Here is a 24487-nt window from a genome sequence, read left to right as displayed (position 1 = left end):
AAGTCTTTTCCATTGACAAATTGTTACAATGTTTATACCACTTTAAGGACCAGGCCTCTTTTTCAGACTTGGTGTTTACAAGTTTAAAACTGTTTTTTTTTTTTTTTGCTAGAAAATTACCCCCAAACATTATATATTGTTTTTTTTCTAACACCCTAGAAAATAAAATGGCGGCCGTTGCAATACATTTTTTCACAACGTATTTGCGCAGAGGTCTTACAAGCGCAATTTTTTGGGATAAAAAAAATAAGACAACAGTAAAATTAGCCCAATTTTTTTTTATATTGTGAAAGATAAATGTTACGCCGAGTAAATTGATACCGGACATGTCACGCTTCAAAATTGCGCCCGCTCGTGGAATGGTGACAAACTTTTACCCTTAAAAATCTCCATAGGTGACATTTAAAAAATTCTACAGGTTGCATGTTTTGCGTTATAGAGGAGGTCTGGGGTGAGAATTATTGCTCTCACTCTACCGATCGCGGCGATACCTCGCATGTGTGGTTTGACTACCGGTTTCATATGCGGGCGCTGCTCACGTATGCGCTCGCTTCTGCGCGCCAGCTCGTCGGCACGGGGTGTTTTTAAAAAAAATTAAAAATATTTCTTATTTATTTTACTTGATTTTATTTATTTTTACACTGGATTACTTTGATTCCTATTACAAGGAATGTAAACATCCCTTGTAATAGAAAAAAGCATGGCAGGGCCTCTTAAATATGAGATCGGGCGGGGGGGCAAAAAGTCTTCATATCTCATATTTGGACTTAAATGCAATATAAAAAAATAAAAATAATATTTCATTTGAAAAAATTACATTGAAAAAATGTTCCTTTAAGAGGTATGGGCGGAAGTGAAGTTTTGACGTCACTTCCGCCCTCCTATGGTATAGAGACGAGTGGGGGGTCCGTCTTAGCCGCACTCATCTCTATACTCAGCATAGAAAAAGGACCCGATCGCCTCCGCTGCTACCGACGGCTCCGGTAAGCGGCGGAGGGTGTGGGAGAGCGTCAGGAGGGAGGGTGGCACCGCTACTGCCGCCAATAATGGTGATCTCACTGCGAACCCGCCGCGGAGACCAACATTATCGTAAACATGACCGCCTCCTGTAAAGAGGGATATCTCTGTTGTGGCAGCAGCTGCTGCCGTTACCGCGATATCCCTTTTCAAAGTGCTGACGTATATATATACAGGAGGCGGTCCTTAAAGTGGTTGTAAACCCTTACAAACCACTTTGACCTACAGGTAAGCCTAGATTAAGGCTTACCTGTAGGTCCAAGCAATATCTCCTAAACCTATATGGTTTAGGAGATATTTGCCCAAAAACAGGCACCGCTGTCTACGGCGCATGCGCCGTAGACAGCGGCGCGCAGGCGCACTGAGCGCGGCATTCTCAGCGACGGAGCTGCCGCGCGTGTCGGCTCCAGTGCGCATGCACGGGAGTGACGTCATCGCGGCTTCACCGAATGACAGCTGCGGAACTGCGAGACCTCACCAACAAGATGGATTCGGCGGACTACAGGGGACAGCGGTGACTTCGCTGGCTCCTGTGTCAGGTAAGTGACACATAATGGGCTACTATGCGATGCGATGCGATGTGATGCATAGTAGTCCATTATGCTTTACCTTTGCAGGGAATGAAAGAGGAAGTAAACTCATCAGGGTTTACTTCCTCTTTAAGTAGTTAAATGTGTAGCTCCACTGCAGGCCATCCAAATATTAAAATTAACCACCGAGCTACACAGGAGAGGCTCAAGAAGACGCACATTAAGGTCATGAAGTGGCCTAGCCAGTCTCCAGACCTTAATCCTATAGAAAATTTATGGTGGGAGCTGAAGCTTTGAGTTTCCAAGTGACGGCCAACCTGATCACCACCTACAAGAAACGTCTGACCTCTGTGATCGCCAACAAGGGTTTCTCCACCAACTACTAAGTCATGTTTTGCTTGGGGATCAAATACTTATTTTACTCACCGAACTGCAACTCCATTTATAACATTTTGTATCATGTGTTTTTTTTTCTGGATTTTTGGTTGATATTCTGTCTCTATCATATAAAATAGACCTGTGATAAAAATTATAGACCCTTCATTTCTATGTAAGTGGGCAAACTTACCGCAGGAGATCAAATTATTTTCCGCAGTGTGTGTGTATATACACACAATTACCAAAAGTATTGGGACGCCTGCCTTTATATATACACACACACACACACACACACACACACACACACACACACACACGAACTTTAATGGCCTCCCAGTCTTAGTCCGTAGGGTTCAATATTGAGTTGGCTCCGCCCTTTGCAGCTATAACAGCTTCACCTCTTCTGGGAAGGCCGCCCACAAGGTTTAGGAGGGTGTCTATGGGAATGTTTGACCATTCTTCCAGAATTGCATTTGTGAGTTCAGGCACTGATGTAGGATGAGAAGGACTGGCTCGCAGTCTCCGCTCTAATTCATTCAGTGTTCTATCGGATTGGGGTCAGGACTCCTGTGCAGGCCAGTCAAGTTTCTCCCCCCCCCCCAAATTCACTCATCCATGTCTTTATGGTACATGGCGATATTTAGGATGTCACGTGTAGCATGTTCCTATGTGCCCCCCTCCCATCACCAGAGCTCCCCTTCTCTGTGACAGCAGGTTGGGGGTTATCCTCTCCCTGAACCCACTGTCACATTCATTTTGAATGTTCAGGGCTCCACCAGCACAGCTGAATTATTCATACACAGGAGGCTGTGAATGAATAAACTACAAGTCCCACAGGGGAGAGGAGAGCGCTCCACAAGGTCTGGCAATGCCTGGGAGCAGGTGATGTCACCCATAGGCTCCTAACGCACATCTGCTGCCAGCACTTCCTCCTCTCCCCCCAGCAGCTGCCACAGGGGAGTCCGATCACGTGACTGGACCGGAACAGGCTGAGAATAGGTAAGTATATACATCTTTCTTACACATGGCAGTCAGCATAGGTGATAGGAGGGGGGGGGGGGGGGGGGTTTATGGTTTATCCTGGATCCTTTATGGCATCCTACAATCCTTTACTGCGACTGACGTCTTATTTACATAAAAGGTGTAGTGTAGGTTGGGTCACCCACTGGCCTCTCATAAACCCCCCCCCGGGACTAACGTTATTTTACTGGTTGCCAATGTACATATAAAATAAAAAAGGTAAATTACGCTAACCTTATGGTAAATATGTACAGTGCAGCTCACAGTAACCTCGGGGGAGAAGCAGTGCTGAAGAGAAGGCAGCGGGTTTATGTCGTGCCCCGTCTGGATAACGCTGGAATATTTTATTTTTTTGTTGTTTTTACTTCACTTTAGGGCCGGTTCACACAGCGAGACGAGGCGAGGCGACACGACTCGCCTCGCTCCCGCAAGTCGCCCCCATTCTGTACTACGGAACCGTTCTGAGAGGAGCGACTCGAGTCGCTCCGACTCAGAAAAAAGGTTCCTGTACTACTTCGGGGCGACTTCGGGGGCGACTTGCATTGACTTCTATACAGAAGTCCTCTGCAAGTCGCCGCTGAGCTCCCCGCAGGTCGCGGCGAGGTAAGTCGGAGACGCCTCGCCGCGCCGTGTGAACCGGCCCTTACTAAATCTTTAATTTAAAACAAATGGCAGAAACAACAAAAAGAAAGAAAGGTACAAAAGTGTGATTAGCAATAATGCCAGTGTGGTGTTAGGAAATACATACAGGCAATATAAAAGCTAACAGTTGAGAGATAAGGAGATACAGCGGGGAAAATAATGATTTGATGTACGGCTGCAACCAACCATTATTTTCATAATCGATTAGTTGGCCGATTATTGTTTCGATTAATCAGTTAATAACCTTTAAAAAAAAAAAAAAAAGTGGGTCAAATTGACGTTCATTTTCAACCACAGTGATGGGAAAATTTGGAAATAGAAAACTTCTTAGTCAAAGGAATTTTCAGACAGTGGATGTGGTTTACTTTCAGAAATTACATTCATTTTAAAGAGGAAGTAAACCCCTTATGGGTGTTACTTCCTCTTTGATTCCCTGCAAAGGTAAAGCATAATGGACTACTATGCATCGCATCGCATCGCATCGAATAGTAGCCCATTATGTGTCACTTACCTGACACAGGAGCCAGTGAAGTCACCGCTGTCCCCTATAGTTCCGAGCGTCCATCTTCTTGGTGGGTCTCGCTGCTCCGCCGCTGTCATTCGCCGGAGCAGCGATGACGTCACTCCCGCGCGGCTTACCCAGTACGCCTGTGCGCCGCTGTCTACGGAGCGCCGTAGACAGCGGTGGCTGTCTTCAGGTAAATATCTCCTAAACCGTGTGAGTTTAGGAGATATTTCTTGGACCTACAGGTAAGCCTTAATCTAGGCTTACCTGGAGGTCAAAGTGGTTTGTAAGGGTTTACAACCACTTTAACCACTTCCCGACCAGCGCACGACGATGTACGTCGACAGAATGGCACGGTCAGGCATATTGGCGTACAGGTACGTCCAATATTCAATGCCGCCCTGCCATCGGGAGCGCGCCGCCGGCGGCGCGCTCCCGCGCTGGTCGGGACCCCCGTGAGTCCGGTCGCGGGACCCGCGGACTCGATCGCCGCGGGCATCCCCGCGATCGTCTCACGGAGCGGCCGAATGGAGGAAATGCCTTGTAAACAACATTTTTCCATTCTGCCTAGCAACTAGTGACGCTGATCTCTGCTCCATGTGATTGGAGCAGAGATCAGTGTACACTAAATGAAAGCCCAACCCCCCCCACAGTTAGTAACACATCCCTAGGAACACTTAACCCCTACACTGCCACCCACTGGTTAACCCCTTCACTGCCAGTGTCATTTACACAGGAATCACTGCATTTATATAGCAGTGATTACTGTATAAATGACAATGGTCCCAAAAATGTGTCAAAAATGTCCGATGTGTCCGCCGCAATGTCGCAGTCACAATAAAAAAATCGCTGATCGCCGCCATTACTAGTAAAAAAAAAAATAATAAAAAATTATTAATAAAAATGCTATAAAACTATCCCCTATTTTGTAAACGCTATAACTTTTGCGCAAACCAATCAATAATCGCTTATTGCGATTTTTTTTTACCAAAAATATGTAGAAGAATACGTATCGGCCTAAACTGAGGGAAAAAAATGTTTTTTTATATATTTTTGGGGGATATTTATTATAACAAAAAGTAAAAAATAATGCGTTTTTTTCAAAATTGTCGCTCTATTTTTGTTTATAGCGCAAAAAATAAAAACCGCAGGGGTGATCAAATACCACCAAAAGAAAGCTCTATTTGTGGGGGAAAAAAAGGACGTCAATTTTGTTTGGGAGCCACGTCGCACGACCGCGCAATTGTCAGTTAAAGCGACGCAGTGCCGAATCGCAAAAAGTGGTCTGGTCTTTGGCCAGCAAAATGGTCCCAGTCTGAAAGTGGTTAATAACAGAATGATAAAAACAAGTGAAAATTTCAATCAAAATTCTTTCATTCAGCAAATGTACAAAGATTTTTCGTCTGAATATTCTCACCTGAAAATTGATCGGTGTGGTCAGCACAAGGCTCGGTGCACACCTATGCAGTTTGCTTTTGATCTGTTTCTGCAGTGCTTTTTGCTGTGCGTTTTGATTTTTGCGCACGTGATTTTACTGCAATTTGCATTTTTTTTGGGCAGATTAAAAAAAAAACACAAATTGCTGCAAAAAAACGCATAACATGCTTTTCTGCAGCTTCTCCATTGAAGTGTATTGAACCAATAAAACACCATTTTGCGTTAAAAGTCCCCGACCCTTTCTGATGTGAACGTGTCCCATAGGAAACCATGGAAATGAACTGTAGTGCATTTCTGCAAAAAGCACCAATTCCTCTTAGCCCTTGTACACGCGGTCGAACTTTCAGACGGAAAATGTCCGATCGGACCGCGTTGTCGGATAATCCGACCGTGTGTGGGCTCCATCGGACTGTTTCTGTTGGAATATCCAACCGAAAAAGTTTTAGAGCTGGGCTATAAAATTTTCCGACAACATGATCCGATTGGACTTTGTCCGATCGTTTGTAGAGAATTTCCGATCGGACAAAGTGCCACGCATGCTCAGATCAAATTCCCTGACCAAAGATATTGGCTACTAGCGTGAACGTAGTCCCGTCCTAACAAAATAACGTCATCACGTTCTGAGCGATCGGATTTTCCGACAACTTTGTCCGACCGTGCGTATGCAACACCAGTCTCGGACAAAATCCGATGGATTTGGTTGTCGGAATGTCCGACCCGTGTGTACAAGGGCACAGATGTGAACCAAGACGTTCAGTAACATAATGGGGTTAAAAAAAAACTAAAATCAGCCCTTAAAGCGGAGGTCCACCCTAAAGTGGACCTTCCGCTCATTGGAATCCTCCCCCCCCTCCGGCGCCACAATTGGCACCTTTCAGGGGGGGAGGGGGGTGCAGGTACCTGTACAGTACAGGTATTCTGCACCCACTTCCGGGATAGCCATCTGCGGAAAGGGGCGTAGATTACGCCCCTTTCCGAAAGTCCCCCGCTGCCTGCTGGGAAACACACAGATCCCAGAGGCAGCGGGGTCCATCCTTATTGCGCAGCGCGACTCGCGCATGAGCAGTAGGGAACCGGGAAATGAAGCCGAAAGGCTCCACTTCCTGATTCCCATACCCAAGATGGCGGCGGCAGCACCCAAGAGACGATGGAGAGATCGGCTTCGGGTGCCGACATCGCGGGCGCGCTGGACAGGTAAGTGTCACTATTTTAAAAGTCAGCAGCTGCAGTATTTGTAGCTGCTGGCTTTAAAAAAAAAAAAAAAAAAACGCGGAGTCCCGGCGGACTCCCTCTTTAAGGCCGGGTTCACACTGCTGCAGTGATGAGATCGGATGTGATTCGCACTGCAGTGCAAATCACATGCGATCTCTGTAGCGATGCGAGTTCAGCCATACAGATAGTATGGCTGAATTCGCATCGCATCCGACCCAAACTCACCACAGGACCCTTTTTTTGGTCCGCAGCAGAATCGGATCGCATTGGGTGTTCACACCACGCGATCCGATTCCTGTCCGAGTTTGCAGATCGCACTGCGATATGCGAACTGATCTGGGGGTGTCATTAACTTTTCACTGACACTCCCAGCAGTTCGCATAGGGCAGCGTGAACTGCCGCTGAGAGGCATGCGATGCGGGAACCCGTCGCAGATTCGCAGCGTTCCCGCATCGCAGCAGCGTGAACCTGGCCTTATAGTAGAAAAAAAAAAAAAAAAGCAGATAATCACTACTGTAAGGGGTCAATTTTTTTTTTTTACCGTAGAACACTGAGAGTAATATTTACAGTAGCAATTATTCATTTTGTACTATAAAGGGCTCATTTTAGGTATTTTTTAACCCCATTATGTTACTGGCCGATTAATTGAGGACAATAGTAATCGATTAATTTCATAATCGATTAGTTGTTTCAGCCCTAATTTGATGCAGATTGTGTAGGTTTGCCCGCTAACAAAGAAATGAGGGGTCTATCATTTCTATCATAGGTGTATTTTATATGATTGAGACAGAATATCAACCAAAAATCCAGAAAAAAAAAAAAAAACACACAATACAATGTTATAAATGGAGTTGCAGTTCAGTGAGTAAAATAAGTATTTGATCCCCAAGCAAAACATGACTTACCGTATATACTCGAGTATAAGCCGAGATTTTCAGCCTCTTTTTTGAGGCTGAAAGTGCCCCCCTCGGCTTATACTCGAGTCATCGCTGTCTGCCCGCTCGATCAGCGTGTCGAGCAGACAGACAGCGGCCATTCTATTCAAAAGCCGCGCCTCCGGCTCCGCCTTCGCCTGTGATAGGCGGAACACTGAATTTCCCAGCAGCCTGTGTTCCGCCTATCACGGACATCGTATCATCCTCGTACTACGGACGAGGATGATACGACGTCTGTGATAGGCGGAACACAGGCTGCTGGGAAATTCAGTGTTCCGCCTATCACAGGCGAAGGCGGCGGCGCAGCTTTTGAACTTTACAATGGCCGCCGACGAAGAGGGCACGGGACGGAGGCAAGGGAAGGCACGGCACGGGACGGGACGGGACGGCGGCGGCAAGGCACGGCACGACACGGGACGGATGCAAGGAGGCAAGTCACGGCACGGGACGGAGGCAAGGAGGCAAGGCACGGGACGGAGGCTCGGGACAAAGGTAGGCTGGACACACACACACACACACACACACACACACACACACACGGATGGAGACACACACAGGGATGGATGGATGGATGGATGGAGACACACACACACACAGGGATGGATGGATGGATGGATGGAGACACACACACACAGGGATGGATGGATGGATGGACACACACACACACAGGGATGGATGGACGGACACACAGGGATGGACGGACACACAGGGATGGACGGACACACAGGGATGGACGGACACACAGGGATGGACGGACACACACACAGGGATGGACAGGCATGTCTCACCCTCGGCTTATACACGAGTCAATAAGTTTGCCAGTTTTTTTGGGGGTAAATTGGGGGCCTCGGCTTATATTCGGGTCGGCCTATACTCGAGTATATACGGTAGTAGTTGATGGAGAATCCCTTGTTGGTGATCACAGAGGTCAGACGTTTCTTGTAGGTGGTGATGAGGTTTCCACACATCTCAGGAGGGATTTTGGTCCACTCTTCTTTAAGCCAATTTCACACCGTGGCGTTCGGTGCTTTGGCGGTAAAGCGCCGCTATTTTTAGTGGCGCTTTACCATCAATTTTGCGTTGCTATTCCGCCGCTAGTGGGGCTCTTTTACCCCCCCTCACTAGCGGCCGAGAAAGGGTTAAAACTGCCCGCAAAGAGCTGCTGCAGCGGCACTTTGCAGCGCTGCCCCATTGTTTTCTATGGGAAGGGGCGCTTTAGGAGCGGTTAATACACGGCTCCTACAGCGCCCCAAAGATGCGGCTTGCAGGACTTTTTTTGACCATCCTGCAAGCGCACCGCTCCAGTGTGAAAGCCCTCGGGGCTTTCACACTGGAGAGACAGCAGTGGCTGTTTCACGGCGCTTTGCAGGCGCTATTTTTAGTGCTGTAGCGCCTGCAAAGCGCCCCGGTGTGAAAGGGGCCATAGGAGGGGTACTATACCGTACACCCGTGGAGGGCCAGGTTTGCCTGCACAGGGACGCACAAGTGTTCCATGCATCCTCATGCAGGCAGGTCCCATTGATGCCAATTGGGATGCAACAACCTACATGGACACAGCCGCTGCTCTCAATCTGACATCAGTGCAGGTGTGTGTGACCCCCAACTCAGACAGTGTGTGATTTTGGGGGGGGGGGTCACGCACCTACACAGATGTCTGATTAGGAGCAGCGGCTGTGTCCATGGAGGGACCTGCCTGCATGAGGATGCATGGAACACTTGTGCATCCCCGTGCAGGTAAACCTGGCCCTCCACGAGTGTAGGGTATAGTACCCCCCCATGTGAACGAGGCATAAATACAGAGCGGAAATGTTTCTTTTATCTTCGGTCTCTGGGACAAGCAGTTGTGAGAGGCCTCCGCTCACTCCATGGATAATAGTACATACAGCACATGTCCCTATGGCAGGTGATCCGCGGTTGGTCCGGATGTTACAGTGTAGCGCACAGTCTCTCTCCCTAGACTGGAGTTGTATGTGACTTCGGCTGATCAAAGCTCCGTTATAATTATCCGCATCCGGCCGAACACAGAGCGATCATTCACTGCGTGCCGGGCTCCCCATTTTTCATGCATTAGGCATTAAGCACTTCAAAGGTTCCTGTGACTGGGAATCACAGAGAAGAACCTCAGACGGCACATTCATGTCAGGGAGACGAGTACCGTATACAACCAGCAATTATACAAAACACGGGAGCCGACTAATGAGGAGCGGAGGAGCCGACACACAGCTATTCCTGCATATACGGCTTTATTACAGCAACCAACCAACCAGAGGTGGTCAATTCTCCTGGGGGAGAATATTCAGATTTGAAAATATCTGAAAATGATTTGGTAATTCAGTGAATATTCAGTGTCAGAGACTGCAGACATACTACAGGAGATGGTCAGAGACTGCAGACATAGTACAGGAAATGGTCAGAGACTGCAGACATAGTACAGGAGATCGTCAGAGACTGCAGACATAGTACAGGAGATGGTCAGAGACTGCAGACATAGTACAGGAGATGGTCAGAGACTGCAGACACACAACAGGAGATGGTCAGAGACTGCAGACACACAACAGGAGATGGTCAGAGACTGCAGATATACTACAGGAGATGGTCAGAGACTGCAGACATAATATAGGAGATGGTCAGAGACTGCAGACATACTACAGGAGATGGTCAGAGACTGCAGACATAATATAGGAGATGGTCAGAGACTGCAGACACACAACAGGAGATGGTCAGAGACTGCAGACACACTACAGGAGATGGTCAGAGACTGCAGACATACTACAGGAGATGGTCAGAGACTGCAGACATACTACAGGAGATGGTCAGAGACTGCAGACATACTACAGGAGATGGTCAGAGACTGCAGACATAGTACAGGAGATGGTCAGAGACTGCAGACACACAACAGGAGATGGTCAGAGACTGCAGACACACTACAGGAGATGGTCAGAGACTGCAGACATAATACAGGAGATGGTCAGAGACTGCAGATATAGTACAGGAGATGATCAGGGACTGCAGACATACTACAGGAAATGGTCAGAGACTGCAGATATACTACAGGAGATGGTCAGAGACTGCAGACGTAGTACAGGAGATGGTCAGAGACTGCAGACATAGTACAGGAAATGGTCAGAGACTGCAGATATACTACAGGAGATGGTCAGAGACTGCAGATATAGTACAGGAGATGGTCAGAGACTGCAGACGTAGTACAGGAGATGGTCAGAGACTGCAGACATACTACAGGAAATGGTCAGAGACTGCAGCCATACTACAGGAGATGGTCAGAGACTGCAGCCATAGTACAGGAGATGGTCAGAGACTGCAGACACACAACAGGAGATGGTCAGAGACTGCAGACACACAACAGGAGATGGTCAGAGACTGCAGACACACAACAGGAGATGGTCAGAGACTGCAGACACACAACAGGAGATGGTCAGAGACTGCAGACACACAACAGGAGATGGTCAGAGACTGCAGACACACTACAGGAGATGGTCAGAGACTGCAGACACACAACAGAAGATGGTCAGAGACTGCAGACACACAACAGAAGATGGTCAGAGACTGCAGACACACAACAGGAGATGGTCAGAGACTGCAGACACACAACAGGAGATGGTCAGAGACTGCAGACACACTACAGGAGATGGTCAGAGACTGCAGACACACAACAGGAGATGGTCAGAGACTGCAGACATAGTACAGGAGATGGTCAGAGACTGCAGATATAGTACAGGAGATGGTCAGAGACTGCAGACACACTACAAGAGATGGTCAGAGACTGCAGACACACTACAAGAGATGGTCAGAGACTGCAGATATGATACAAGAGATGGTCAGAGACTGCAGACACACTACAAGAGATGGTCAGAGACTGCAGACATGATACAAGAGATGGTCAGAGACTGCAGACATGCAACAGTAGACTGTGAGAGACTAAACTTGCTATAGGAATTTTTGGAGACTGGGGACATATTACATAGGACTGCTAGAAATCACTACTATAACAACTTTCTTGGGACACACATAAAATTCAGTGAATATTCAGACTGCAGACATAAAACAAGGGATGGTTAGAGACTGCAGACATCGTACAGGAGATAGTGAGAGACTACAGACTTGTAGAGTGCATAGAGCAGTGAACATGACCACAACTAACGCACACAGGTTGTTCCAAACAAATGGAAGTAAAGGAGAAAAGAGAGGACTTTTCAGAAACAGGCACTCTGCCTGTCTCTGTATGCAAACTAAAGCCCCACACACACACACTATCAGTTTTTCTGCTGATTTTTTTCCTTCAGATTTACCAAAACCACATAATAGGAGGTCAAACTTTAGGAGTTTCAATGTGTATGCAATCAGGCTGGCCCTTCTACTACATGGTTTTGGTAAATCTGAAGGAAAAAATAAGCAGAAAAACTGATAGTGTGTATGGGGCTTAACAGTTACTACTTCCAGTTTGGTTATCTATGAACAGCTGGAAATCTTTTTTTTTAATTTACTGCCTCAATAGCAACTTTTAAAACTAGGATTAATTCATTTATTTATATTTCACATTTTTTTATATTCTTCCATTTTCTATTCTTGGTGGACAGGATACTGTTCACGTTTTTGATAAAAGCAATCTCGCCATTCTATAAATAATAGATCCCTCTCAACATAGAGTTTTTTTTATAGAAGGGAGCGCCATAATCTACCCACATTTTTCTAACTACCTGAATCTGCTGCACGTGTCAGTAAAATTATCAAAAAACGGGAGGTGCAGACCATTTTAAAGGGCCGTAGCGCCAGAAAAGTGTCAGTAGAGATTTACTGAATTACCCCAATAACCTTATGGGAAGATTGCAGGCGAAATGAACGGTCTGGTGACCGGGTCTCCTTAATGCGTCTATTCACTTGGTTTGGCCTGCAGGACAGAATACCCAACCCGAGGGATGTACAAAATGCAGAGCAATGCTGATCGCTGGGCTGAATAAAAGCCGCGGTGACACGGAAGGACTTGCATCCCGCATTTCAGAGCGCTGCGCGCCGCACGGAAGTGGCATCTGGTGCGACTGAAGCCGCTCGTTGTTGATAAACAAATTACCACCAAAGCTCGGTAATCCTCCTGAATCTTTAATAGAGGACAAAACAACATTATTACAAATTTATGCGACAGCCTTCAGACAACGCCCCCCCCCCCCCCGGCGATGGCCGCGCGCCCTGCTAATTATTTTAAGTACGGGTCATTCCCATTCATTTGTGGAACCCAACAATAGGCAGCGATTGTGGATGATAATTATCCCGCGCAGAACTCTATACGGAGGATCCCAAATAATAGCCCAACCTCCCATCACAACCATTCCCGGAAGTATCTACAGACACAAAGGCTTAAAGCAGAACTCCAGCCAAACATATAAAAAAGAGCCACTCTCCAATCTAGATGTAGATTAAAAATCATTAAAGCTGAACTCCGGGCACAGAAACATTCGCTGGATCGAATCGGGCTCATGTAAGAATAAGGGGGGGGGGGGGGGCTGGGGGGTTCCAGCACAGAAGTTTTTATTATCTTAATGCACAGAATGTATTAAGTTACAAAATACCTTTTGAGGCTTTAGAAGCACTTTCATTTTAAATTTGCAGCCGATAATAAAATGTTAATGAAAGAGACTAAAACCTCAGCGCTTCCTGTAATCAGGGTAATCCCCAGTCACATGACTAACGCCCGGCCTGGTGCAGGATTACCCCAATTACAGAAGGACGGGAAGATTTTAGGTGCCTTCATTAATCTTTAACAATACCGCGCACACCGCATAATAAAATAGCGATCTGTCTGCAAACACAGCAGTGAGCTGAATCTCCCAGGAATCTCACACATCCGCATGATGGGTCAATATATATATATATATATATATATATATATATATATATATATATATATATATATATATATATATATATATATATATATATATATATATATATATATATATATATATATATATATATATATAAATTTCCCAGGAAATCTTCCACCCTTTATTATTAAAAAGCCGCCCAAAAAGAGCTCCAGACTTTGCCCAGGTTGCAGCCAAGAGGAAGCATTTCCTCAGTCTGCTTTGCCCCCCCCCCCCCAAAACCCGTCACCCCACCCCCTGTGATCAGACTGCAACATTGTAACTTTGTAGCAGGCAGGAGGAAGCATTTCCTCAGTCTCCTGTCCCCCAAAACCCGTCCCCCCCCCCCCGTCCCCTGTGATCACAATGAAAGCGGACCTCCACCCTAAAGCGGAACTTCTGCTCATCGGAACCCTCCCTCCTCCGGTGCCACAATTGGCACCTTTCAGGGGGAGGGGGGTGCAGATAACTGTATAATCCAGGTATCTGCACCCACTTCCGGGAATAGCTAGCCACAGATGCCAAATCCCCCCCCCCCTTTGTGTTCTGGGGAACAAGCATTTCCCAGGACACAACAGGGACCAGTAAAGACGCACAGTGAGACTCGCGCATGCGTAGTAGGGAACCAGATCAGGTGCAATATTAGGTGTCATATTAGAGTACCAGATCAGGTGCAATATCAGGAGCTATATTATGTACCATACTAGGGTAAAAGATCAGGAGCCATATTAGGGTACCAGATCAAGAGCAATATCAGGTGCCTTATTAGGATACCAGATCAGGTGCAATATTAGATGCCATATTGGGGTACCAGATCAGGTACAGTGCAATATAAGGTGCCATATTAGGGTACCAGATCAGGTGAAATATGAGTTGCTGGATTAGGCACCATACTAGGGTATCAAATCAGGAGCCATATTAGGGAACAAGATCAGGTGCAATATCAGGTACCATGTTAGGGTACCAGATCAGGTGCAATATTAGATGTCATATTAGGGTACAAGGTCAGGTGCAATATTAGGGTACCAGATCAGGTGCAATGTCCTGGAGGCGGATATGGGAGGAGGTGATGAGAATAGGTACCATACTAGGGTATCAGATCAGGACCCATATTAGGGAACAAGACCAGGTGCAATACCAGGTGCCATATTAGAGTCCCAGATCAGGTGCAACATTAAGTGGCAGATAAGAAACTTAGTTAGAGGTCAAAGGCCAGGATATTCACCCCAATACAGCAGTCACCCAACATCCACACAGTACAGAATGATAGACACACAAGGCCAGACATGGGAACAGACCTGAGAGGAAGAGGACGCTCCAGGAAGGGTTCTGGGGTCTTCCAGGCTTCAGGAGAAGAGATGAGAGCTTCTTGCCTGATGACTCAAACCTACAGGATATCACCTATTCTCTAGCCACCATCTCCACTCTCTCCCAGGAAGCTGCAGTCACGTGGCATGTGATGTTATTTGTTCTGTGGGTGTAAAGAGGGTAATAAAGAGAGATGCCCCCCAGGGGTTTGCAGAAGCCACTCTCCTATACTAAGGGTGCCAGAACCAGAGGAAAGACAAACACAACAGTGCCGTGTGCCGGAGGAAAGAGAGATCGGGACAAAACACCGCCTGCAGACAAACGACTTGATTCCCACTCCATATCTTCATCTTCACATAGAGGAGAATGGAAGGAGAGAGCAGAGAGAGGTGGATTCTCCCCACAGCTTCAATGCACGTTTTGTACTTCAGATTATGTGATATACATAAAATTTACAATGTCTTAAAGTGCAACTTAAAATAACATTTCAAAAAGTTCGACCAGAGAGGCTTTTTAATATAGAAAAGACATAATAATAATTATTTTCTGCAATGGAGGATTCATATCTGCCAGCCTGCCATCTTTACAATGATCCCTGAGCTGCACATGCACTGCTCAGTGATTTCCGGGGAGAAAGGGGAGGGGGGGGGAGATGGTTACATGAGGCAGGGGGGCATTTTCCAGAGTACATACACCTGATCGGCTGGCTTTTACAAATGGCAGCTGGAAGAAAACTACTGCTAATTCATCGGCACCCAGGAGAATAAATGTGAGGCCCCGTTCACACCTGAGTGTTTTTTCAACTTGTAAAATGCTCGGCTCTGAAACTCCAAAACGCCAAACAAGCAAAATCCCATTATTTCAATAGCCCCTGTTCACAAGTGAGCGTTCTTTCGCCTGAAGTAAAAAGCCTGAAGCTCAAACTACATGAGCTTCTTTTTTTGGCCCCGTAGACTTCAATAGAAACGCCTGACAAGCAGGAAAAGGATTGTAAAAAAAATATAAACAAATCCGGTGTTCTATCAAATAGTACCCTTCATTGAAAAGTGCCCACGAATGCGCAGTACGGAAGGGCACTCCAGCCGATTTCCCGATCAGCTGGCGTGATGTCACCATAGCGCATGCGCACATCGTAGGAGGCCAGGGTGACTTTACGCCAGGTGATCGGGAAATCAGCTGAAGTGCCCATCCTGTGGTGGGTCAGTCTCCTGGTCCTATGAGAAGTAATGTGGAGGGTCGGTCTCCTGACCTATGAGTAGTAATGTGGAGGGTCGGTCTCCTGACCTATGAGAAGTAATGTGGAGGGTCGGTCTCCTGACCTATGAGAAGTAATGTGGAGAGTCGGTCTCCTGACCTATGAGAAGTAATGTTGAGGGTCGGTCTCCTGACCTATGAGAAGTAATGTGGAGAGTCGGTCTCCTGACCTATGAGAAGTAATGTGGAGGGTCGGTCTCCTGGTCCTATGAGAAGTAATGTGGAGGGTCGGTCTCCTGACCTATGAGAAGTAATGTTGAGGGTCGGTCTCCTGACCTATGAGAAGTAATGTGGAGAGTCGGTCTCCTGACCTATGAGAAGTAATGTGGAGGGTCGGTCTCCTGACCTATAAGAAGTAATGTGGAGGGTCGGTCTCCTGTCCTATGAGAAGTAATGTGGAGGGTCGGTCTCCTGACCTATGAGAAGTAATGTGGAGGGTCGGTCTCCTGACCTATGAGAAGTAATGTGGAGGGTCGGTCTCCTGGCCTATGAGAAGTAATGTGGAGGGTCGGTCTCCTGTCCTATGAGAAGTAATGTGGAGGGTCGGTCTCCTGACCTATGAGAAGTAATGTGGAGGGTCGGTCTCCTGGCCTATGAGAAGTAATGTGGAGAGTCGGTCTCCTGTCCTATGAGAAGTAATGTGGAGGGTCGGTCTCCTGACCTATGAGAAGTAATGTGGAGGGTCGGTCTCCTGTCCTATGAGAAGTAATGTGGAGGGTCGGTCTCCTGACCTATGAGAAGTAATGTGGAGGGTCGGTCTCCTGGCCTATGAGAAGTAATGTGGAGGGTCGGTCTATGAGAAGTAATGTGGAGGGTTGGTCTCCTGACCTATGAGAAGTAATGTGGAGGGTCGGTCTCCTGGTCCTATGAGAAGTAATGTGGAGGGTCGGTCTCCTGACCTATGAGAAGTAATGTTGAGGGTCGGTCTCCTGACCTATGAGAAGTAATGTGGAGAGTCGGTCTCCTGACCTATGAGTAGTAATGTGGAGGGTCGGTCTCCTGACCTATGAGAAGTAATGTGGAGAGTCGGTCTCCTGACCTATGAGTAGTAATGTGGAGGGTCAGTCTCCTGACCTATGAGAAGTAATGTGGAGAGTCGGTCTCCTGACCTATGAGTAGTAATGTGGAGGGTCAGTCTCCTGGTCCTATGAAAAGTAATGTGGAGGGTCGGTCTCCTGACCTATGAGAAGTAATGTGGAGAGTCGGTCTCCTGACCTATGAGAAGTAATGTGGAGGGTCGGTCTCCTGACCTATGAGAAGTAATGTGGAGGGTCGGTCTCCTGACCTATGAGAAGTAATGTGGAGGGTCGGTCTCCTGGTCCTATGAGAATTAATGTGGAGGGTCGGTCTCCTGACCTATGAGAAGTAATGTTGAGGGTCGGTCTCCTGACCTATGAGAAGTAATGTGGAGAGTCGGTCTCCTGACCTATGAGAAGTAATGTGGAGGGTCGGTCTCCTGACCTATGAGAAGTAATGTGGAGGGTCGGTCTCCTGGCCTATGAGAAGTAATGTGGAGGGTCGGTCTCCTGTCCTATGAGAAGTAATGTGGAGGGTCGGTCTCCTGACCTATGAGAAGTAATGTGGAGGGTCGGTCTCCTGTCCTATGAGAAGTAATGTGGAGGGTCGGTCTCCTGACCTATGAGAAGTAATGTGGAGGGTCGGTCTCCTGTCCTATGAGAAGTAATGTGGAGGGTCGGTCTCCTGACCTATGAGAAGTAATGTGGAGGGTCGGTCTCCTGACCTATGAGAAGTAATGTGGAGAGTCGGTCTCCTGACCTATGAGAAGTAATGTGGAGGGTCGGTCTCCTGACCTATGAGAAGTAATGTGGAGGGTCGGTCTCCTGGCCTATGAGAAGTAATGTGGAGGGTCGGTCTCCTGTCCTATGAGAAGTAATGTGGAGGGTCGGTCTCCTGACCTATGAGAAGTAATGTGGAGGGTCGGTCTCCTGGCCTATGAGAAGTAATGTGGAGAGTCGGTCTCCTGTCCTATGAGAAGTAATGTGGAGGGTCGGTCTCCTGACCTATGAGAAGTAATGTGGAGGGTCGGTCTCCTGTCCTATGAGAAGTAATGTGGAGGGTCGGTCTCCTGACCTATGAGAAGTAATGTGGAGGGTCGGTCTCCTGACCTATGAGAAGTAATGTGGAGGGTCGGTCTCCTGACCTATGAGAAGTAATGTGGAGGGTCGGTCTCCTGACCTATGAGAAGTAATGTGGAGGGTCGGTCTCCTGACCTATGAGAAGTAATGTGGAGGGTCGGTCTCCTGGCCTATGAGAAGTAATGTGGAGGGTCGGTCTCCTGTCCTATGAGAAGTAATGTGGAGGGTCGGTCTCCTGGCCTATGAGAAGTAATGTGGAGGGTCGGTCTCCTGGCCTATGAGAAGTAATGTTGAGGGTCGGTCTCCTGGCCTATGAGAAGTAATGTTGAGGGTCGGTCTCCTGGCCTATGAGAAGTAATGTTGAGGGTCAGTCTCCTGACCTATGAGAAGTAATGTTGAGGGTCGGTCTCCTGACCTATGAGAAGTAATGTGGAGAGTCGGTCTCCTGACCTATGAGAAGTAATGTTGAGGGTCGGTCTCCTGGCCTATGAGAAGTAATGTGGAGGGTCGGTCTCCTGTCCTATGAGAAGTAATGTGGAGGGTCGGTCTCCTGTCCTATGAGAAGTAATGTGGAGGGTCGGTCTCCTGTCCTATGAGAAGTAATGTGGAGGGTCGGTCTCCTGGCCTATGAGAAGTAATGTGGAGGGTCGGTCTCCTGACCTATGAGAAGTAATGTGGAGGGTCGGTCTCCTGACCTATGAGAAGTAATGTGGAGGGTCGGTCTCCTGACCTATGAGAAGTAATGTGGAGGGTCGGTCTCCTGGCCTATGAGAAGTAATGTGGAGGGTCGGTCTCCTGACCTATGAGAAGTAATGTGGAGGGTCGGTCTCCTGGCCTGAGAAGTAATGTGGAGGGTCGGTCTCCTGGCCTATGAGAAGTAATGTGGAGGGTCGGTCTCCTGTCCTATGAGAAGTAATGTGGAGGGTCGGTCTCCTGATCTATGAGAAGTAATGTGGAGGGTCGGTCTCCTGATCTATGAGAAGTAATGTGGAGAGTCGGTCTCCTGACCTATGAGAAGTAATGTGGAGGGTCGGTCTCCTGACCTATGAGAAGTAATGTGGAGGGTCGGTCTCCTGGCCTATGAGAAGTAATGTGGAGGGTCGGTCTCCTGTCCTATGAGAAGTAATGTGGAGGGTCGGTCTCCTGTCCTATGAGAAGTAATGTGGAGGGTCGGTCTCCTGACCTATGAGAAGTAATGTGGAGGGTCGGTCTCCTGACCTATGAGAAGTAATGTGGAGGGTCGGTCTCCTGGCCTATGAGAAGTAATGTGGAGGGTCGGTCTCCTGTCCTATGAGAAGTAATGTGGAGGGTCGGTCTCCTGACCTATGAGAAGTAATGTGGAGGGTCGGTCTCCTGGCCTATGAGAAGTAATGTGGAGAGTCGGTCTCCTGTCCTATGAGAAGTAATGTGGAGGGTCGGTCTCCTGACCTATGAGAAGTAATGTGGAGGGTCGGTCTCCTGACCTATGAGAAGTAATGTGGAGGGTCGGTCTATGAGATGTAATGTGGAGGGTCGGTCTCCTGGCCTATGAGAAGTAATGTGGAGAGTCGGTCTCCTGTCCTATGAGAAGTAATGTGGAGGGTCGGTCTCCTGACCTATGAGAAGTAATGTGGAGGGTCGGTCTCCTGGCCTATGAGAAGTAATGTGGAGGGTCGGTCTATGAGAAGTAATGTGGAGGGTTGGTCTCCTGACCTATGAGAAGTAATGTGGAGGGTCGGTCTCCTGGTCCTATGAGAAGTAATGTGGAGGGTCGGTCTCCTGACCTATGAGAAGTAATGTTGAGGGTCGGTCTCCTGACCTATGAGAAGTAATGTGGAGAGTCGGTCTCCTGACCTATGAGTAGTAATGTGGAGGGTCGGTCTCCTGACCTATGAGAAGTAATGTGGAGAGTCGGTCTCCTGACCTATGAGTAGTAATGTGGAGGGTCAGTCTCCTGACCTATGAGAAGTAATGTGGAGAGTCGGTCTCCTGACCTATGAGTAGTAATGTGGAGGGTCAGTCTCCTGGTCCTATGAAAAGTAATGTGGAGGGTCGGTCTCCTGACCTATGAGAAGTAATGTGGAGAGTCGGTCTCCTGACCTATGAGTAGTAATGTGGAGGGTCGGTCTCCTGACCTATGAGAAGTAATGTGGAGAGTCGGTCTCCTGACCTATGAGTAGTAATGTGGAGGGTCAGTCTCCTGGTCCTATGAGAAGTAATGTGGAGGGTCGGTCTCCTGACCTATGAGTAGTAATGTGGAGGGTCGGTCTCCTGACCTATGAGAAGTAATGTGGAGGGTCGGTCTCCTGACCTATGAGAAGTAATGTGGAGGGTCGGTCTCCTGACCTATGAGAAGTAATGTGGAGGGTCGGTCTCCTGGTCCTATGAGAAGTAATGTGGAGGGTCGGTCTCCTGACCTATGAGAAGTAATGTTGAGGGTCGGTCTCCTGACCTATGAGAAGTAATGTGGAGAGTCGGTCTCCTGACCTATGAGAAGTAATGTGGAGGGTCGGTCTCCTGACCTATAAGAAGTAATGTGGAGGGTCGGTCTCCTGTCCTATGAGAAGTAATGTGGAGGGTCGGTCTCCTGACCTATGAGAAGTAATGTGGAGGGTCGGTCTCCTGACCTATGAGAAGTAATGTGGAGGGTCGGTCTCCTGGCCTATGAGAAGTAATGTGGAGGGTCGGTCTCCTGTCCTATGAGAAGTAATGTGGAGGGTCGGTCTCCTGACCTATGAGAAGTAATGTGGAGGGTCGGTCTCCTGGCCTATGAGAAGTAATGTGGAGAGTCGGTCTCCTGTCCTATGAGAAGTAATGTGGAGGGTCGGTCTCCTGACCTATGAGAAGTAATGTGGAGGGTCGGTCTCCTGTCCTATGAGAAGTAATGTGGAGGGTCGGTCTCCTGACCTATGAGAAGTAATGTGGAGGGTCGGTCTCCTGGCCTATGAGAAGTAATGTGGAGGGTCGGTCTATGAGAAGTAATGTGGAGGGTTGGTCTCCTGACCTATGAGAAGTTTTTGTGTACTATAAAGGGCTAATTTTAGTTTTTTAGTTTTTTAACCCCTTTGTTACTAAATGTCTTAGACCTGGTTCACATCTATGTGTGACTTTCTTTTTTTTTTTTTGGTAACGCAAAACTGCTTTTTTGGTTCAATATACTTCAATGGCGAAGCTGCAGAAAAGCATGTAATGCTTTTTTGCAGCAATTTGTGTTTTTAATCTGCCCAACAGCAAATTGGTAAAATATATAAAAATGCAAATCGCAGCAAAATCACGTGCGCAAAAATCAAAACTCACAGCAAAAAGCACTGCAGAAACGGATCAAAAGCAAAACTGCATAGGTTCGGTCTCCTGACCTATGAGAAGTAATGTGGAGAGTCGGTCTCCTGACCTATGAGAAGTAATGTGGAGGGTCGGTCTCCTGACCTATGAGAAGTAATGTGGAGGGTCGGTCTCCTGACCTATGAGAAGTAATGTGGAGGGTCGGTCTCCTGGTCCTATGAGAATTAATGTGGAGGGTCGGTCTCCTGACCTATGAGAAGTAATGTTGAGGGTCGGTCTCCTGACCTATGAGAAGTAATGTGGAGAGTCGGTCTCCTGACCTATGAGAAGTAATGTGGAGGGTCGGTCTCCTGACCTATGAGAAGTAATGTGGAGGGTCGGTCTCCTGGCCTATGAGAAGTAATGTGGAGGGTCGGTCTCCTGTCCTATGAGAAGTAATGTGGAGGGTCGGTCTCCTGACCTATGAGAAGTAATGTGGAGGGTCGGTCTCCTGTCCTATGAGAAGTAATGTGGAGGGTTGGTCTCCTGACCTATGAGAAGTAATGTGGAGGGTCGGTCTCCTGTCCTATGAGAAGTAATGTGGAGGGTCGGTCTCCTGACCTATGAGAAGTAATGTGGAGGGTCGGTCTCCTGACCTATGAGAAGTAATGTGGAGGGTCGGTCTCCTGACCTATGAGAAGTAATGTGGAGGGTCGGTCTCCTGACCTATGAGAAGTAATGTGGAGGGTCGGTCTCCTGACCTATGAGAAGTAATGTGGAGGGTCGGTCTCCTGGCCTGAGAAGTAATGTGGAGGGTCGGTCTCCTGGCCTATGAGAAGTAATGTGGAGGGTCGGTCTCCTGTCCTATGAGAAGTAATGTGGAGGGTCGGTCTCCTGATCTATGAGAAGTAATGTGGAGGGTCGGTCTCCTGATCTATGAGAAGTAATGTGGAGAGTCGGTCTCCTGACCTATGAGAAGTAATGTGGAGGGTCGGTCTCCTGACCTATGAGAAGTAATGTGTAGGGTCGGTCTCCTGACCTATGAGAAGTAATGTTGAGGGTCAGTCTCCTGACCTATGAGAAGTAATGTTGAGGGTCGGTCTCCTGACCTATGAGTAGTAATGTGGAGGGTCGGTCTCCTGACCTATGAGAAGTAATGTGGAGGGTCGGTCTCCTGACCTATGAGAAGTAATGTGGAGGGTCGGTCTCCTGACCTATGAGAAGTAATGTGGAGGGTCGGTCTCCTGACCTATGAGTAGTAATGTGGAGGGTCGGTCTCCTGACCTATGAGAAGTAATGTGGAGGGTCGGTCTCCTGACCTATGAGAAGTAATGTTGAGGGTCAGTCTCCTGACCTATGAGAAGTAATGTTGAGGGTCAGTCTCCTGACCTATGAGAAGTAATGTTGAGGGTCGGTCTCCTGACCTATGAGTAGTAATGTGGAGGGTCGGTCTCCTGACCTATGAGAAGTAATGTGGAGGGTCGGTCTCCTGACCTATGAGAAGTAATGTGGAGGGTCGGTCTCCTGGCCTATGAGAAGTAATGTGGAGGGTCGGTCTCCTGGCCTATGAGAAGTAATGTGGAGGGTCGGTCTCCTGGCCTATGAGAAGTGATGTGGAGGGTCGGTCTCCTGACCTACGAGAAGTAATGTGGAGGGTCGGTCTCCTGACCTACGAGAAGTAATGTGGAGGGTCGGTCTCCTGGCCTATGAGAAGTAATGTGGAGGGTCGGTCTCCTGACCTATGAGAAGTAATGTGGAGGGTCGGTCTCCTGACCTATGAGTAGTAATGTGGAGGGTCGGTCTCCTGACCTATGAGAAGTAATGTGGAGGGTCGGTCTCCTGACCTATGAGTAGTAATGTGGAGGGTCGGTCTCCTGACCTATGAGAAGTAATGTGGAGGGTCGGTCTCCTGGCCTATGAGAAGTAATGTGGTGGGTTAGCGGATGGCACCACTGAATGCACTTGGAAGTCCTGGAAGTCCTAGGAACCTACAAATTCCCTTGCATTTCCTGGAAGTATTTCCCCCCATGATGTGCAACACAGGTAAGCGTTGCGCAAGATCTCCTCTGATGGACCAGATTTGGGCTTTTCACATCCAAACAAATAAACTGCATCCTCCTCACCAGGTACAGAGGAATGCCACCTGCAAGGCATGCTGGGACTTCCCATCACCTGCCAACAATGATGATCTATACCATCTGACACAATGTATTAAAGATGAACGCTGATACAATGTAACACATGCTTCCCCTCCCCCGGGTGCGGGAGTCAGGAAATCATTTTAATATCCTGCTCCTTTATCATCACCCTGGAAATGGCAGCGCCGAGAATTATCAGATAATAAATGTTTCATCCCTGAAGCATTAAATCATTAGCACCCCCCTCACACCTCCGACGTCGGCTCACATCCCACTCCTAACAACACAAACGCACATCACTTCTTCTACGGCTCCCTTCATGAGGAGGAGGAGGAGGAGGAGGAGATGTTGTCTGGTGTAATCGGGAACAACGAAATCCCCCATAATCCTTCACTGGCATGGCGGTGGGAATGACAGAGCTGCCAACAAATTACCTGCCAACCTCCAACCTGGGCAACTTCCAGCTGAATTCCAAAACTTCCAGCTTTATTCAGTAGTAAAATGACAAATAGTAGAGGTTTGCTCGGGGTGGGGTGGCCAAAAAAGGCAGTTGAGCTGCAGTTTTACCGCCCCCCCCCCTTAAAGTGATTGTAACCCTCAGGCATGGACATGGCACATCCCTCTATAGTGTGTACTCAATCTCAATCCAGAGCACTCAGTGCCATTTCCATCTGCTGCCTCCTTCCTATCAGCATGAGTCACTTCTGACAAGATTTCCTGACACCAAGAGAAAAAAAGGTGACAGGGCAGGGAGCTCCAGCACACAGTAAAAAAAAGGTGGTTGAGCTGCAGTTTTACCACCCAACTTAGGGTCCATTCACACCAGCAGCTGCGTTACAACGCAGCAGCTGGCGCACTGTGGTGCAGGCAGTGCAGATGCACCGGTCCAAGCATATCGC

At 47.9% G+C, this 24487-nt stretch overlaps 1 protein-coding gene across 7 annotated transcripts in view; it reads right to left on the bottom strand.

Moving 5' to 3' along the window:
• ST3GAL3 (ST3 beta-galactoside alpha-2,3-sialyltransferase 3) overlaps nt 1-24487 on the bottom strand; it is a 690822-nt gene that overhangs the window by 601391 nt on the left and 64944 nt on the right. Inside the window, exon 1 of one of the 7 annotated variants that reach the window (XM_077450696.1) lies at nt 14851-14871. The exons of the other annotated variants lie outside the window; for them this stretch is intronic. The gene's annotated coding sequence lies outside the window, so the exon portion shown is untranslated. Of the gene's footprint in view, nt 1-14850; nt 14872-24487 lie in introns of those variants that run through there. 7 annotated transcript variants of the gene reach the window in all.

Source organism: Lithobates pipiens, unplaced genomic scaffold (assembly GCF_037356315.1).
Source record: "Lithobates pipiens isolate NorthernLeopardFrog02 unplaced genomic scaffold, aLitPip1_a1.2 Scaffold_23, whole genome shotgun sequence".
Taxonomy (NCBI): domain Eukaryota; kingdom Metazoa; phylum Chordata; class Amphibia; order Anura; family Ranidae; genus Lithobates; species Lithobates pipiens.
This window is presented reverse-complemented; position numbering and strand designations above follow the sequence as displayed.